The following is a 15086-nucleotide window of genomic DNA, read 5'->3' on the forward strand; positions in this document are numbered from 1 at the left end:
AATGAATGAGGATACCTATCCTTCAGCACAAAGGTACATAATTGATAACCTCAAAATCTGTTTACTGAAAATTTGTAATTTAATAGAGACTCCTTCCCTATCTCAAAATATAATGTACCTATTATAAAGATAGTCCAGGGACCATAAATATATTGGTTTACACTGAAGAAAAAAATGAAAATCACATTAAAAATCTTAACACAGCTACTAAATTAATATAAAAGAAGCATCCCAGATCAATGGAGTGGCAGTTATTTAATGAATGGATTTGGAATACATAGTTAGCAATCTAAAAAAGATTTAGTTTGGTTCTCTACACAGCATCATACACCAAAAAAACTGACTTTTAACCAAACAGTCTAATGTAAACTCTAAACTTCAGCCAGACAAGAAAAAATACTGTCTATTAAATATCTTCAGGGTAAGAAACTTCTTAATCTAGAAGCAAGAGGAGAGAGTCTAAAGGAAAGTGTCTACAGATGCAAATATATTAAAAGTATACTTGTATGATAAAAGCATGCAAAAACAGAAACTAGAATTAAAAGTCAAACAACATCGTAAAATAGTGGCAGGAAATATGACAGACCAAAGGTTAATCTCTTTATTATCTAAAAAAACTCATAAAATAAATAGGAAAAAACTTAAAAGGCAAACAGGCAAATAAATAGATACTTTCCAAAAGCAGAAATACAAATACTAAACAAACATTTGAGAAAATGTTCATTCATACCAGTAATCAACACAAATCAAAATAACAAAAAAAATTTTTTTCTATTAGTAATAATTAAACATTAGAAAACTTAAGCTTGGCAAAGCTTTTATTGTACATTAGTGTAATCCTTTTGAATTTGTATTTGGCACTATGTACTAAAACAATAAACATATGCATGTAGTGGCAAAATAACTCTTTTTTGAGATTTTCCTAAGGAAATAATTTAAATATGGGGAAAAGTGATATTCAGTGGTGCCCATCATAGTATTACTTATATTAGTTAAACCAATTAAAAAAATCCAAAATAAACCAGCATAAAAAATAATTATATGATATGATACTATATATAGAAAAACCCTAAAGACTCCACATAAAAACAACTAGAACTGATAAATAAATTTAGCAAGGTAGTAGGACACAAGATTAACATATAGAAGTTGGTTGCATTTTCTTATGCTGACAATGAAATATCCCTTTTAAAACTGCACCAAAAAACTAAAATACTTAGGAATAAACCTGACCAAGGAGGTGAAAGACTTATATGCTGAGAACTATAAAACATTAATATAGGAAACTGAAGGTGATTCAAAGAAATGGAAAGATATATACCATGCTCATGAACTGGAAGAATTAATATTGTTAAAATGGCCATACTATCCAAAGCAGTCTACAGATTTAATGTGATCCCTATCAAATTACCCATGACGTTTTTCACTGAGCTAGAAAAAACAATCCTAAAATTTATATGGAACCATAAAAGACCCAGAATTGTCAAAGCAATCCAGAGAAAAAAGAACAAGGCTGGGAGCATAACCCTCCCAGACTTCAGGCAATACTACAAAGCTACAGTAATCAAAACAGCACGGTATTGGCACAAAAACAGACATATGGGTCAATGGACCAGAATAGAGAGCCCAGAAAAAAACCCACACACCTACAGTCAATTAATCTTCAACAAAAGAAGCAAAAATATACAATGGAGAAAAGACAGTCTCTTCAGCAAGTGGTGTTGGGAAAGTTGGACAGCTGCATGTAAATCAATAAAGTTAGAACACACCCTCACACCATACACAAAAATAAACTCAAAATGGCTTAAAGACTTAAATATAAGACATGACACCATAAAACTCCTAGAAGAGAACACAGGCAAAACATTCTCTGACATAAATCATACCAATGTTTTCTTAGGTCAAGTCTCCCAAGGCAACAGAAATAAGAATAAAAATAAACAAATGGGACCTAATCAAACTTACAAGCTTTTGTACAGCAAAGGAAACCATTAACAAAATGAAAAGACAACCTACGGACTGGGAGAAAATATTTGCAAATGATGTGACAAACAAGAGCTTAATTTCCAAACTGTACAAACAGTTCATACAACTCAATAACAAAAACAAAAACAAAAATAAAAAAAAAAAACAGTCAAAAAATGGGCAGAAGACCTAAATAGACATTTCTCCAAAGAAGACATACAGGTGGCCAATAGGCACAAGAAAAGATGCTCAACATTGCTAATTATTAGAGAAATGCAAATCAAAATTACAATGAGGTACCACCTCACACTTGTCAGAATGGCCATCATTAAAAAGTCTACAAATAACAAATGCTGGAGAGGGTGTGGAGAAAAGGGAACCCTCCTACACTATTGGTAGAAATGTCTGTTGGTGCAGCCACTATGGAAAACAGTATGGAGGTTCCTCAAAAAACTAAAAATAGAGTTTCCATGTAATCCAGCAATCCCACTCCTGGGCATATATCTGGACAAAATTATAATTCAAAAAGATACGTGTACCACAATGTTCATAGCAGCACTATTTACAATAGCCAAGACATGGAAACAACCTAAATGTCCATCAACAGATGAATGGATAAGAAGAAATGGTAAATATATATATATATATATATATATATATATATATATATATATATATATATATATATATATAATGGAATAGTACTCACCATAAAAAAGAATGAAATGCCATTTGCAGCAACATGGATGGACCTAGTGATTATCATACTAAGTGAAGTAAGTCAAAAAAAGAAAGACAAATACTACAGGATATCACTTACATGTGGAATCTAAAATATTACATAAATGAACTCATCTTCGAAATAGAAACAGACTCACAGACAGAGAACAGACTTTGGTTGCCACGGTGGCGGGGCAGGGGTGGGAAGGGATGAATTGGGAGTTTGGGATTAACAAGTGCAAACTATTAAATACAGAATGGATAAACAACAAGGTCCTACTGTATAGCACAGGGAACTATAGTCAATATCCCATGATAAACCTTAATGGAAAAGAATATGGTAACGTATATATGTATAACTGAATCATTTTCCTGTACAGCAGAAATTGACACATTATAAATCAACTATACTTCAATAAAATTAAAAAAATTATGAGTTGGATTTTATTTTGATGCATAGATTAAATATAGCTATTAAAATATGAAAATTGATTATAAAAATAAACATTTACTAAGGCCCTACTGTGTGACAAATATTGTTCCTGCATATTTAAATGTATCACTCATTTCATTTAATTTCCTCCCAGAAACTCTAGGAAGATAACCAAATTTGAGACAAGAAAACTGAGAAACAGAGTTTAAATGGCCTACTCTAGATCACAGTAAAAGTGAAAAAGTAGAAATAAGCAATCTGACTCCAAGTTTTGAGTTCTTAATCAACCCTATAACATAAAAACTACTTATTAATGCTGCAACAAGATTTACTACTTCTTGATATGACATTAAATTATTAAAACAATGCAAAATCATGCATAAAGTTCAAAAACCATATTTTAAACTATGAATTAAAAATTATATTACACTAATTAAAATGCCAATTCAGTTAGTATTAGTATGATACATTGTTAGATGATTTGTTTCCTTTTCTTAAATTTCTAAATCTTTCATAATATTTTTATGCTACTTTTATAAAACAATTGAAAAGAAATATTTAAATCCTATTTCCAGTAATATGATGAGCTAAGCTATTTCGACTATCCCTTCTGCTGAAAACAACTGAAGTGCTTTTCACATTGTTTTAAAAATCCTTTTTAAAGTTTTAAATATGTGGCAAGATAGTAAATCAAAGAGAAGGTAGAAACTAAGAGAGGTAAGCATATCAATGAAACCACATTTACCTTGAGAGCATTCACCAAACTAGCAAAATTGAGTTTTCCTTCTGATAGCCTGCTGGAGAATGGGGGCCAAAATCAAACACAATCACTGGCCAAGCTTGGAAGTCCAACAGAAGAGAACGCTGGAATTCCAAATGTCTATACTTTAGTGAAAGAGCAAGTCATAAATAAACGTTCCCCCACCTCCACCCCAAGAGACTGCATGAAAAATCACCTTAGCTTCAAGCAAAGCCGAAAGGGGGAAAAAAAAAATCCTCAAATGGTGCTCTGTGGATCTCTATGACAAAATGAGATCATGTATGTACTCAAACAAGAACAACAACAACAAAAACCCTAATGTTACACATTGAGTTTAATGAAGTATGGAGAAATTGTGTTGTAGGTGCTTGTCAGAAGGAAATGCAAATACTCTCTGGGGTAACTCCCTGTCAAAACTAAGGACACAAGGAAACGACACTTTCTTTGAGAACCAATAGAAATAAAAGAGCTAAAAGTCTCAGAAAGATTTTAGATGTTGGAATTATCAGACACAGATTAAAGTATAGTACACTTACTAGATTAAAGAAATAAAATGTGAAAGTATGTGCAGAGAATAGGAAACTGTACAGAGTGACATTTCATATTTCTTAAAGTAGATTTTCAGAAATTTTTAAAAATACAATAATTAACTAATTCATTCCACCACGGTACATCCCAGGCATTGTTCTATGCTTGGAAAATATAGTATTGGGTAAAACAGATGAAAAGCCTTGCCCTTGTGCAGACTCCATTCTAGTTTGCAGAGAGGGAGGTAAAAAATATGTCAAATTTATGGTATGATGCATGTTGATAAGTGCTAAGGAAAAAATAAGGGGAAAGGTATGAATGGGCCACATGCATAGTTTTAAGTTATAGTGTTTAGAAAGGTCATCAATAAAGAAATGTCATCAATAAAAACATGACGTGTGAGTTAAGACTTCAAGGAAATGAAGACATCAGGCATGCAGATAGATTAGAGTGTTCTGAGTAGTATACCAATGACTGCAAAGTGCTGACCTAAGAACAGGCCTGGCATATCCATGGAACAGAAACAATGCTACTGTGCTGGAGTCTAGAGAACCAGGGAAGAGGATAGAGAATAAAGTAAGAGAGGTTACACACGGGGCAGACGTGGGAGGAGATCTGAAGAGACTTGATGGTCCCGGTCAGGACTCTAGCTCTTATCCTGAGTGAGCAGGATAGCGATTGGATGGTTTTGAGTCACAAAGTCATGTGGTCTGATTAATTTATATATTCAAAATATTGCCCTGACTGCACAAGGGTGGAGACAGAGAGTTCAATTAGGTTGGAGACTATTTAAATAACCAAGTGATAGATGATAACAGCTTGAACAAGGGTAGTGGCACTGAGGATGGTGAGATGTAGTCAAATTCTGGACATTTTGAAGGTAGAGACCAATAGATAGACTGATTGTAGAATCAGAAGAAGAGCAGGGAGGATGATACCAAGTGTGTGTGTGTGTGTGTGTGTGTGTGTGTGTGTGTGTGTGTGTGTGTGTAATTATGAAGAGAAAATTCATCAATAAAAGTTTATATTCACCACTTTTCAAATAATGCTCTTAGCAAACTTGAATAAAAAGAACATCCCTTAATCTGCTAAATAGTACCTTCACTGTAATTAGAGCAAATATCATACTTAACAGTGAAATGCTGAGAGCTTTCCCTTTATATGATGACTAGAAATTAATTCTATCAGCAACATTTTCATTCAGCATTTACCTGAGAGGTCCTCACTACACAGCAGGGCAAAAAGGATAAACAAATAGACTAAAGATTGAAAAGGAAAAAACAAAACTCTCATTGTTTAGTGATGGTATCTGTATTTTGTGGTTGTGATCTGTATTATCAAAAGAATTTACAAGTAAATTATTAGAATTAATAAAAGAAATTAGGTTGATAGGAAGAAAGTAAAAATATAAATACTTATGGCTTTTCTATAAATCATCAACAAGTATTTAAAACACAAAATTTTTAGATATACCACTTGTAATCAGAAGTGCAAAATACCTGTGAGTATATCTACAAATATATATAAATTTTGGTAAATAAAATTATAAAATTTAATTGAGAGATATTTTGAAAGACCTAAATAAATACAGATATACCATGTTCATGGCAGGAATACTCAATAATGAAAAACTGTCACTTCTCCCCATATTATTTTATGGATTCAATGCCATCCCAAACAAATTCCTTATTATTATTATTTTTTTTTTGGTTCAAAGTTGACAGGGTTATTCTTTACTGCATTAAATAGTGAAAGAGATCTAAACAGCCAAGGCATTCACAAAGGAGAACAACCAATTGGGATGAATTGCACTAACATATATCAAGACTTATTATAAAAATATTTGGAACAGTGGGTTGATAATCCTGTGCTAGACAAATAGAAAAAAGGAACATGACAGGAAGCCAAGAAACTGACCTACACATACAGTGACACACTATATGACAGAAATGTCATTGCAGATCAGTGGGAAAAGACATACTTGTCTATAAATGTCCTGGGAAATTATGCATACATATGGAAGAAGAATGAAATTAAATATTTACTTCACACTTTACAGAAAAACCAGTTCCTTGTGGATTAAAGACCTAAATGTGAATAGCCCATGAGAATTGCAACAGTCATTAAGAGTGGTGCCCATACATAAAGAAATTAGTCAACAGATTGTCTATCACCCACCAGGGGCCCAATAAATTTCTCAGATCCAAATAGATAGAACTAAACAGGTCAGTTACAAAAACAATTGAGGAAGGTGCTTATAAGGTTCTGAAAACCTGACCCAAGGCAAAGTGTGCCCAAGGGACGCCTGAAGAGCCTTTCAGAATTTGTTTTGAGGACAGACTTATTCAGCTTATGTCCATATTCTCCCTATAGTATGTTTCTTACAGATTTACAATCTAAATTGAAAAGGACAGACAAAACACACAGTAGTGTTTGCAGGCACAAGATATGTTTCCACCAAAAGAAAGAGATTTCAAATCTGATCAAGAAACCAAAAGCCTCCCCTAAATGATCTTACCTTCTGGGATACAAAATAAACCTCACATTTGGAGCTCAAAGAAAAGAGATCAGGGCTGAGATCCACTGTGAGACTAATTCCACAGATCTCTGAGTGGAAGGCTCAAAGGACCTCTGAGAAGCACACTATTTCTGAATCAAGCCTCTTGGAACATGCCAAGGAGGAAGTCTTGAATTGATCTCAATGGGACTCCCCCAAAAGTTCCCCAAGTTTGCTGAACTCCCTAAAGCATCATCAGACAACCTGTTAATAAAGAAAAGCTAAATTTACCAGAGTCACTGCAGTAAGGGAAAACATTATCTCAGCAACGTCTTAGCAGTGACTGAGAAGGTGAGAGTCAGAAGAGGGCTATTTCTAGGATCTTGAGGTCTTGGCACAAGTAATTTAAAGTGAGGTTTTCCAGTAAGGAAACTGACTGGATTTTGCAAAGTGTGTGACATCAAACTTCCAGACTAGTAGACACAGCAAAGTGATGGTCTTGAATTGTCTTAAAGCAGTTGTCTCATATTTTTTGGCACAAATTTTCTTAAGCAAGCAGTGGTGCTATTCATTGGTTCATAGTTTTATCTTTTTTGAGCAAAGATTTCCTGGAACAAACAACCAAGTCAGGTTGACAACACTTACTTCTTAGTCCTAATAGCTATGTTTGATGCAGTTTGTTGAAGTTCTCAACCCAAAATACTAAAAAGAGTGTGACACTCTTTATATAAGGTTCAAAAGTAAGCAAAATAATTATATAGTTTAAGTGTTCATTCGTAGGTCGCAGAATTACTTAGAACAACAAAGAATTAGTTAGAACAATAAAGAAACCCGGGTGGTGACTACCACTGGGATGAGTAGAAAGGTATTGACCTGGAAGGGGCAAAGTTTCCAGAATTCTGACAATATTCAATTTTATGCTTTTGGTGGTGGTTATACTAATATTGGCCTTATAATCATTCTTTAAACTGTACTTATATTTAACACTCTGCTGAATGTGTGCTACTCGAACAACTGTAAATTAATTAAAATGCATGTTCTAAGTTCAAAGTTACAGCCTTCTACTCCACTTGGTGCCTGAATTCCAGTTGTAACTCCCATCTCCTCTTGAGTCCTTTGTACCTGAATGACCTTGATAATGTTAATTGCCTTTCTCATCTTCATTTTCCAAAAAAAGTGTGAATAATTCAATCACAATTTTATGAAGATTAAATAAAGTTTGTAACTTAAATGGTACTTGTTTTGTCATTTTCATTGTTAATAACAATGATGATGATGGGATCTCACCACATTTCTAACTGTTCTTCTCTATATTCTGTATATTGATACATAGAGTTCTGAAAACATTTCTTTCCATCTTTCTTTTCTATTTGTATATTGATACATAGAGTTCTGAAAACATTATTGTCACTTTTGAATTACTGGAGGTTTCTTCTGTATATGACTGGGAGTTATTTATCACTGAGAATATTACTATAATAATTCATTCTTCTACCTTACTAGCCCCTCCCTCCTAGGTTCCTTTGCTGGTTCCTGCTCATTTCTCCAACTACTTATTGATACAGAAGCATTGCAGAACTCAGAATTTTAGCCTCTTCTCTTTCATATCAAGATTATTTTTATCTAGTCTCCTGGCTTTAAACACTGTCTCTATAAGCTGATGACTTCCAAATTTATATCTCCATCCTGGACCTTCCATTTCCTAAGCCTCCAAATCTTGAAGTTTTAATTAACTTCTTTCATCTTTTTCATATACCTCGTTAGATCCATCAGCAAATATCTCCATTTCTACCTTCAAAATATATCCAGAATCCAACTGCCTCTCACCATCTCCACTGTTAACCCCTTAGTTTAAGTCACAGTTTTCTCTCACCTGGATTTTTTTCAGTCTGGTCTCTATTTCTACAATCACTCCATTTCAATTTATTCCCAACACAATGACCAAATTGATTCTGCCATAGCATGAGGTCATGTCTTTCCTCTGCTCAAAACCCTTCCAAAACTTCCCACTTTACTCAAATTTAAAGCCAATATTTCAAAAATTACATATAATCACCACCTGATTTATAATTGCACCACCATACATATGCACACACATAAAGCACTCCCCATGCCCCGTCTCTGATTCGTTTTTCTTCAGGATCTTCTCCTCACCCTCCAACCTTACCTCTCTGACCACATCTCCTATTAGTTTTCCTTTAGCTCACTCTGCTACAGCCACACTGCCCTTTCCTCAATACCCGAGGCACGTTCATACCTTATAACTCTTTGCAGTTTCATCTACCTGGACCTCTGATCTCAGATTTTCATATGGCTCATTTCCTCACCTTCTTCAGTGACCCCTCCTCAACCAAACCTTCTATGACTACCCCATTTATAATTGCAACTCTCCCAACCCACATTCCCAGCACTTCTCATTCCCCGTTTCTGATGGCATTTTCTCCATAGACTATATTCACTATATCATACTATATGACACTACAATTTACTTATTTTTATAAATTTCTATTTATACACAAACACAGAGTGCAAGGATTTTCACTTTTGTTTACTATTTCCTAAGAATAATAGAATACTGCTTGATACACAATAGGCACTCAATACATGTTTCTTGAATGAATGAATGGATACATGAATGGATAGATATATCTAATCTAACATCTCCCACAATGTATGATGTTTCAACTTTATCTGGAAACATTTTCATATATATGGCATAGTCAAGACAAAGTCCATCATATCCAGAATATGTAGGTATGTCATCTGACACCATGCACATTGTTTGCTGTTTATTTCCCATGTCCTCTTTCTACCAGAGTTCATAGTTTAACTGGGAGAAAATGGGGAAACATTTGCTGTGCATTCTTGCCATTCAAGTTGAGTTTACATCTTTACAACCCTTAAAATATCTCCTAGATTTGTCCTAATCGCATCATTCATCTTGTGTTGGGGATAGAAGGAGACTATCTGACTACTGTCAACTTAACTGATACTTGAAACATGCTTTCCTCCTTAACAAATATACCACCTCCTGGAAATAGACCCATTCAGTGACTGGTAAAGAATAAAACAAAGACCATCAGAGCTTTAAAAGTAGCTAGTGTCTTAGTCTGTTCGGGCTACTATAACAGAATACCATAGACTATGTGGTTTATGTACAATAGAAATTTGTTCCTCACAGTTTTAGAGGCTAGGAAGTCCAAGAGCAGAGTGCCAGGATGGTCAGGTTCCTAGTGAGAGCTCACTTCTGGTTGCAAACTGCAGACCTCTCACATGGTGGAAGGAGTGAGGGAGCTCGCCAGTGGTCTCTTTTATAAGGGCACTAATCCCATTCATGACAGCTCTGCCCTTATGACCTAATCACCTACCAAACACCCTGCCTCCTCTGACCATCAGGTGACAGCCCTAGACAAATGCTACTGTAAGTGAAAGTTTCCCTTTTACACTACTTGTGGCTGCATAATTTCTAATTTTCAGCACTGAGATAACAGACATGATACTACATGTATTATTTCTAGTGTTAAAAGTTTTTGCTTTCTCTATTGTAGAAATATGCATTTCTTCCCTAAAAACATGCATTCAGTTTGGGGGTGTGGGAAAGAATAATAACTGTTTCTTTATCCATTCACTCTTTAACACATTCCATGCATAGTTGGTGTTAGATACAATGTTTTTTACCTATTTTTTTTAAACATCTTTATTGAAGTATAATTGCCTTACAATGGTGTGTTAGCTTCTGCTTTATAACAAAGTGAATCAGTTATCCTATTTTTTAATTAGATGCAATTTCTTCTTATTGCTTCACTGTCTGTGTTACCTTTTTCCATTTGTTTACTTATTATTACTAGTTGAGTTATCCTATCTTCCATTTGGTGATTTCTTTTTTGTATTACTTCCTGAACCCACATCATTTCTAATATGTTTGTATAGTGAGAGTCTTTCAACAAGCCCATTCATATTATCTGGGGGGAGAGCACATCTTTTATTTAATACACTTATATAGAAGAAAATATGTCTAGCAGGAAGATTAACCTATTCAAACCCATGTAGGCCATGGGTTAGCAACATCTTTTAACAATTAGAGATTATTTCACTCTTTTATTCATTCAACATTTATTGAGAAATAAACAAATGGCAGACACTCTGCTATATACCAGGGACGTTCCCATAGGTCCACATTTCTTTGAGGCTATGCAATAATACAACTATGAAGCAAATTATTATGTCAAATTTCGTGTTTGCTCCATTTGTTCTCCAGAACTTAAGAGCAAGTCTCCTCAGGCCAGATCCCAGGAGTGCTGGCGCTTCCCACTAGAATTTGTTCATTGCCAAGGGTTAAGATGGAGCAATTATGAGTAGCTACTAGTGGACCCAGGGATATCTAACAACATTTATATTTTTAAACAATATACTAGACTTCATTCTACTAATCAGAAAATGAGACACCTAAATTTGTGGATCTGTCCTAGCCTGTGACTAACCTTTAGCTTTGCAGACCACTGAAATACTATTTCTTGTCACTCCAATTTTGATCCATAGATCTGCAACATCAGCATTACCTGGGACTTTTTCAGAAATGTAGAATCTAAGGTGATCCCCAGACTGATTGAATCATAATGTGCATTTTCACAAAAACCCCAGGTGATCTGTAGGTACATGAAAATTTGAGAAGCTGCTGTAAATCACTTTGACTTTTTGAGCCCTTCCTTGTAAATGATTAAAGCTCTTTCCTCCACATGGTTATATTATCAATTTTGGCAAAAATTGAAACAGAGGGAAAAGAAAGAAAGAAAACTTTGAATCCACAAAGGCCAGTATCAGGCCTTGTTGGACACTGTAGATCAATCTAGGGCTCTAAGGGAATGGTGGCAAAGATAAGTGGTGAAATCCTTTAAAAGTTTTGCCACCTGTTGAGGTTACTGAAAACGCCTTCAAAGCAATATGAAATCCTCATACAAGAATAATGTAACCTGCCAGTCAGAAGCCTTTTGAACACTTGTAACTAATTGATGTTCACCTCTCCAGGCATCAAATGCAATTACTGTGCTACTTGGGGTACAATTTAACTTGAAGTTGACATATTGAATGCAGAGAGAATCACAAACACTAAAGGCATGAAGAAGTCCACTTAGAGGGACAGAGTCTTTCATTTCTGGAGCACACAGGACACTGGTCCACTGACATGAATCCTGAATCATACTGCTGATCTGTTGCGAAGATGAAACAAAGAAACATGAAATCCTATAATACTGTGTTTAAGTATGTATGATGTGTGGAGAAGTAGCTTACAAAGGAAGAAAGCGTGCATCAAGAACAGCATTTATAAACCTTAAGAAACTATTTCTTATCAGTTGTTTTCCCTAGTCTTACTCCCTCCCTACCCCATACACATTTTTTTTTTTTTTAATCTGGAGGAAGAATGTGAACAAGAAAGGAAGAACAAAGAATAAGAGAACAGATATTACAGGGAAGAGAGATGTGAGTACAAAAAGGCTTGACCTTGTCCAGTGGGTGGCTAAGGGCAGTCTGTATGTCTGAATCTCGGTAAAGCTGTTTTATAATTAGACCCTTAATTTAGAGGACATCTTCTGTTGCTAATACTCATGTGCTGCTCTCACTCCTACCTTCACTTGCCCAGTCTAGCTAGCTGTTCACCAAACCCACTTCCCCCACCATGTAGCAATAGAACCACCTCCCCAAGTTCAGCTTGCACTCCAAAGGGCTGCCGCTTCACTCTCTGTACCCCGTTAATGACATTTGTCTTGATTATAGCAATACTTTTGTGAGAAAAATTCAAGTTCAATTGCTTTTAATCCTCTTGGGTCTGTTTCTCCACCCTTCCTTTGAGACAGTTGTTTCTTCTATGCCTCTCCATATGATGAAATAGTGATTCAAGCAATTATTGAGAACCTGCTAATTTCTGAAACTATACTTGGCATTGGGGACTAGGGAAATAAGGCACATCTACCTGCAAGAAGCTCTCAGTCCACTATAATTAGCCAGGTATGAAAACTATTCCCTCCAGTACAACGTGCTGAGTTCTATAATGGAGGTTCATACACAGGTCTATGGAAACTCAGATGAAGATAAAGTTATTCTGACAGAAGAATCAAGGAAAACTACAGGAGGTGATATTTGTGCTAAGCCTTTAAAAATGGGTAAGAACTTGTAAAGCAGAGAAGGGAGTGGGAGTATATCTTGGGAATACGGAAGATCATAAGAAAAGGAATAGAGGCAAGAGGCCCAAGGTACACTCTCTTCAATCAAGAGTAATATTTATAGGTGGGGAGAGGATTTGAGTTGGCTCTGAAAAAAGTTTGTGGCAAGCACGTTCAGAGCCTTGACTGGCGTGTTAATAAAGTTCTGGAGGAAATTGGGTGCATGCTAAAGGTATGTCTTAGATTCTTCAGCATAGCAAGGTAGATAATGAGAGACAGGGTAAGAGGGTCAATTAGAAGTTGATTTCAACAATCCACAGAATGATGATAACATCACAGTCTATAATAGTAGCAGCAATGGGGTCAGTGGGGAGTGCACAGAGAGTATTTATGGTATAGAATGGACAGGATATGTCCATATAAAAGAGTCAAAGATGGCTAGGTAATTTCTGCACCAGGCAGAAAATTAGGGAATCACTAGCAAAGGTAGATGAAGCCATGGGAATTGATAAACTTTCTTTGAGTGGTATGTACAGTGAAAAGAGAAGGTCAACCAGATGTTCATCAGGAAGTTCAGAGTGATATTAAAAAAACCATTAGTATTCAATGTCACTGAAGTTAAGTGGAAAAAAAAAGTCTATTAAAAAGGGAAAGGACAGAGAGCATTGTTTCAAATAATGTCAAGAGAACAGGACATAAAATTTTACATTTTCATGCATTCTACAGATATGCATCTATGTTATGACCAAAGGAAAGTAAATTATTAACATATTTTGAAGGGATTAGATTTCCTTTATACATAGATATATTTCACAGTTAATATCCAGATAAAATGGCCACATTATTTGCCTAATGCAGAAAAATATTTACATCATAAAACTACATGTAGAGTAGGAGGATCCTGGTACACTAAAGACTTAAAAGACTTATATATGCCTAAGGTCAGACTTAAACAAAAAGAAAACATTCCCAAAATGCAGTTGTTCCAAAGTAATCCTTAATTTCTGCCTTCAAATCTTTGAGACTACAAAAAGTTAAAAGAAATTTTCTGTGTTCTGTCATTAATACCTTCATTAAATTTCTGAAACATTAACTTATTTCAACCAGACATCAAGGTAATGCTATGCTAAAGTACACTATAAATACAATGAAACAGAGAAGAATTTAAATCTTTTAAACATGTCAAGGAATAATAGGAAAGTCCTGGCAATACATCTCAGTAAATTTGAAGGTGATTAATGCAAATATAAATATGAAGGTGATTAATGCAAAAACGGATCTAAAATCATAGTAAGTAATGAATAAGATTTGAGTAAAAGATGCAATTTAACAATAGAAAATGTCTCTAAAAATGAGTGTAAATAGTCTTAAATTACAACAGATGAGATTTAGATTATAAGAGTTACAATGGTCGTTTCTTGACCATTCCAATTTTAAACATAAATTGAAATTGTCTTCCAAGAGATATTTAAGAGAGTAGATGTCTCTGACTTAGGAATAGAAAACATGCATTGTAAGCATCTCTAAGGTATTTTCCAATCAGATTTATCGGCTATCTAATACAATAATTTTAAAGCAATACTGTTCCTTCCCCATCCTAAACATTCCTATTCCTAGTTTATGTTGAACTGCAACTGCAGGCTTATCTAAAAATAAATTTTTTAAAACTCTCAAAAGAGAATATTCTGTTTACTTCCCCAAAGAAATTCATAGTCCAAACTGTATTTCCAATTTCTCTTAGATTTTTTTCACTTGGATATTCTACTTAAGCTTCAGAGTCAGTATATTGCAAGCTCAATTCCCTTTCCCCAATCCTGTTTATTTTTCTGGCTTCCTTAATTCTACTACTGATTCTAGGATTAAGTCATCTTCAACTCCTTCTTCTCTTTACCTTCAAATTCTAATTAGTGACCAAGTCCTACTGGATCTGATTCTGAGGCTCATTTCCTTCTCATATTCTGCACTTACTTAGATTATCTTTACCATTCCCCCAAAATGTTATCTTGGTTTCCCAACTTGTCTCCA

Source organism: Balaenoptera acutorostrata, chromosome 11, assembly GCF_949987535.1.
Source record: "Balaenoptera acutorostrata chromosome 11, mBalAcu1.1, whole genome shotgun sequence".
NCBI classification, from domain to species: domain Eukaryota; kingdom Metazoa; phylum Chordata; class Mammalia; order Artiodactyla; family Balaenopteridae; genus Balaenoptera; species Balaenoptera acutorostrata.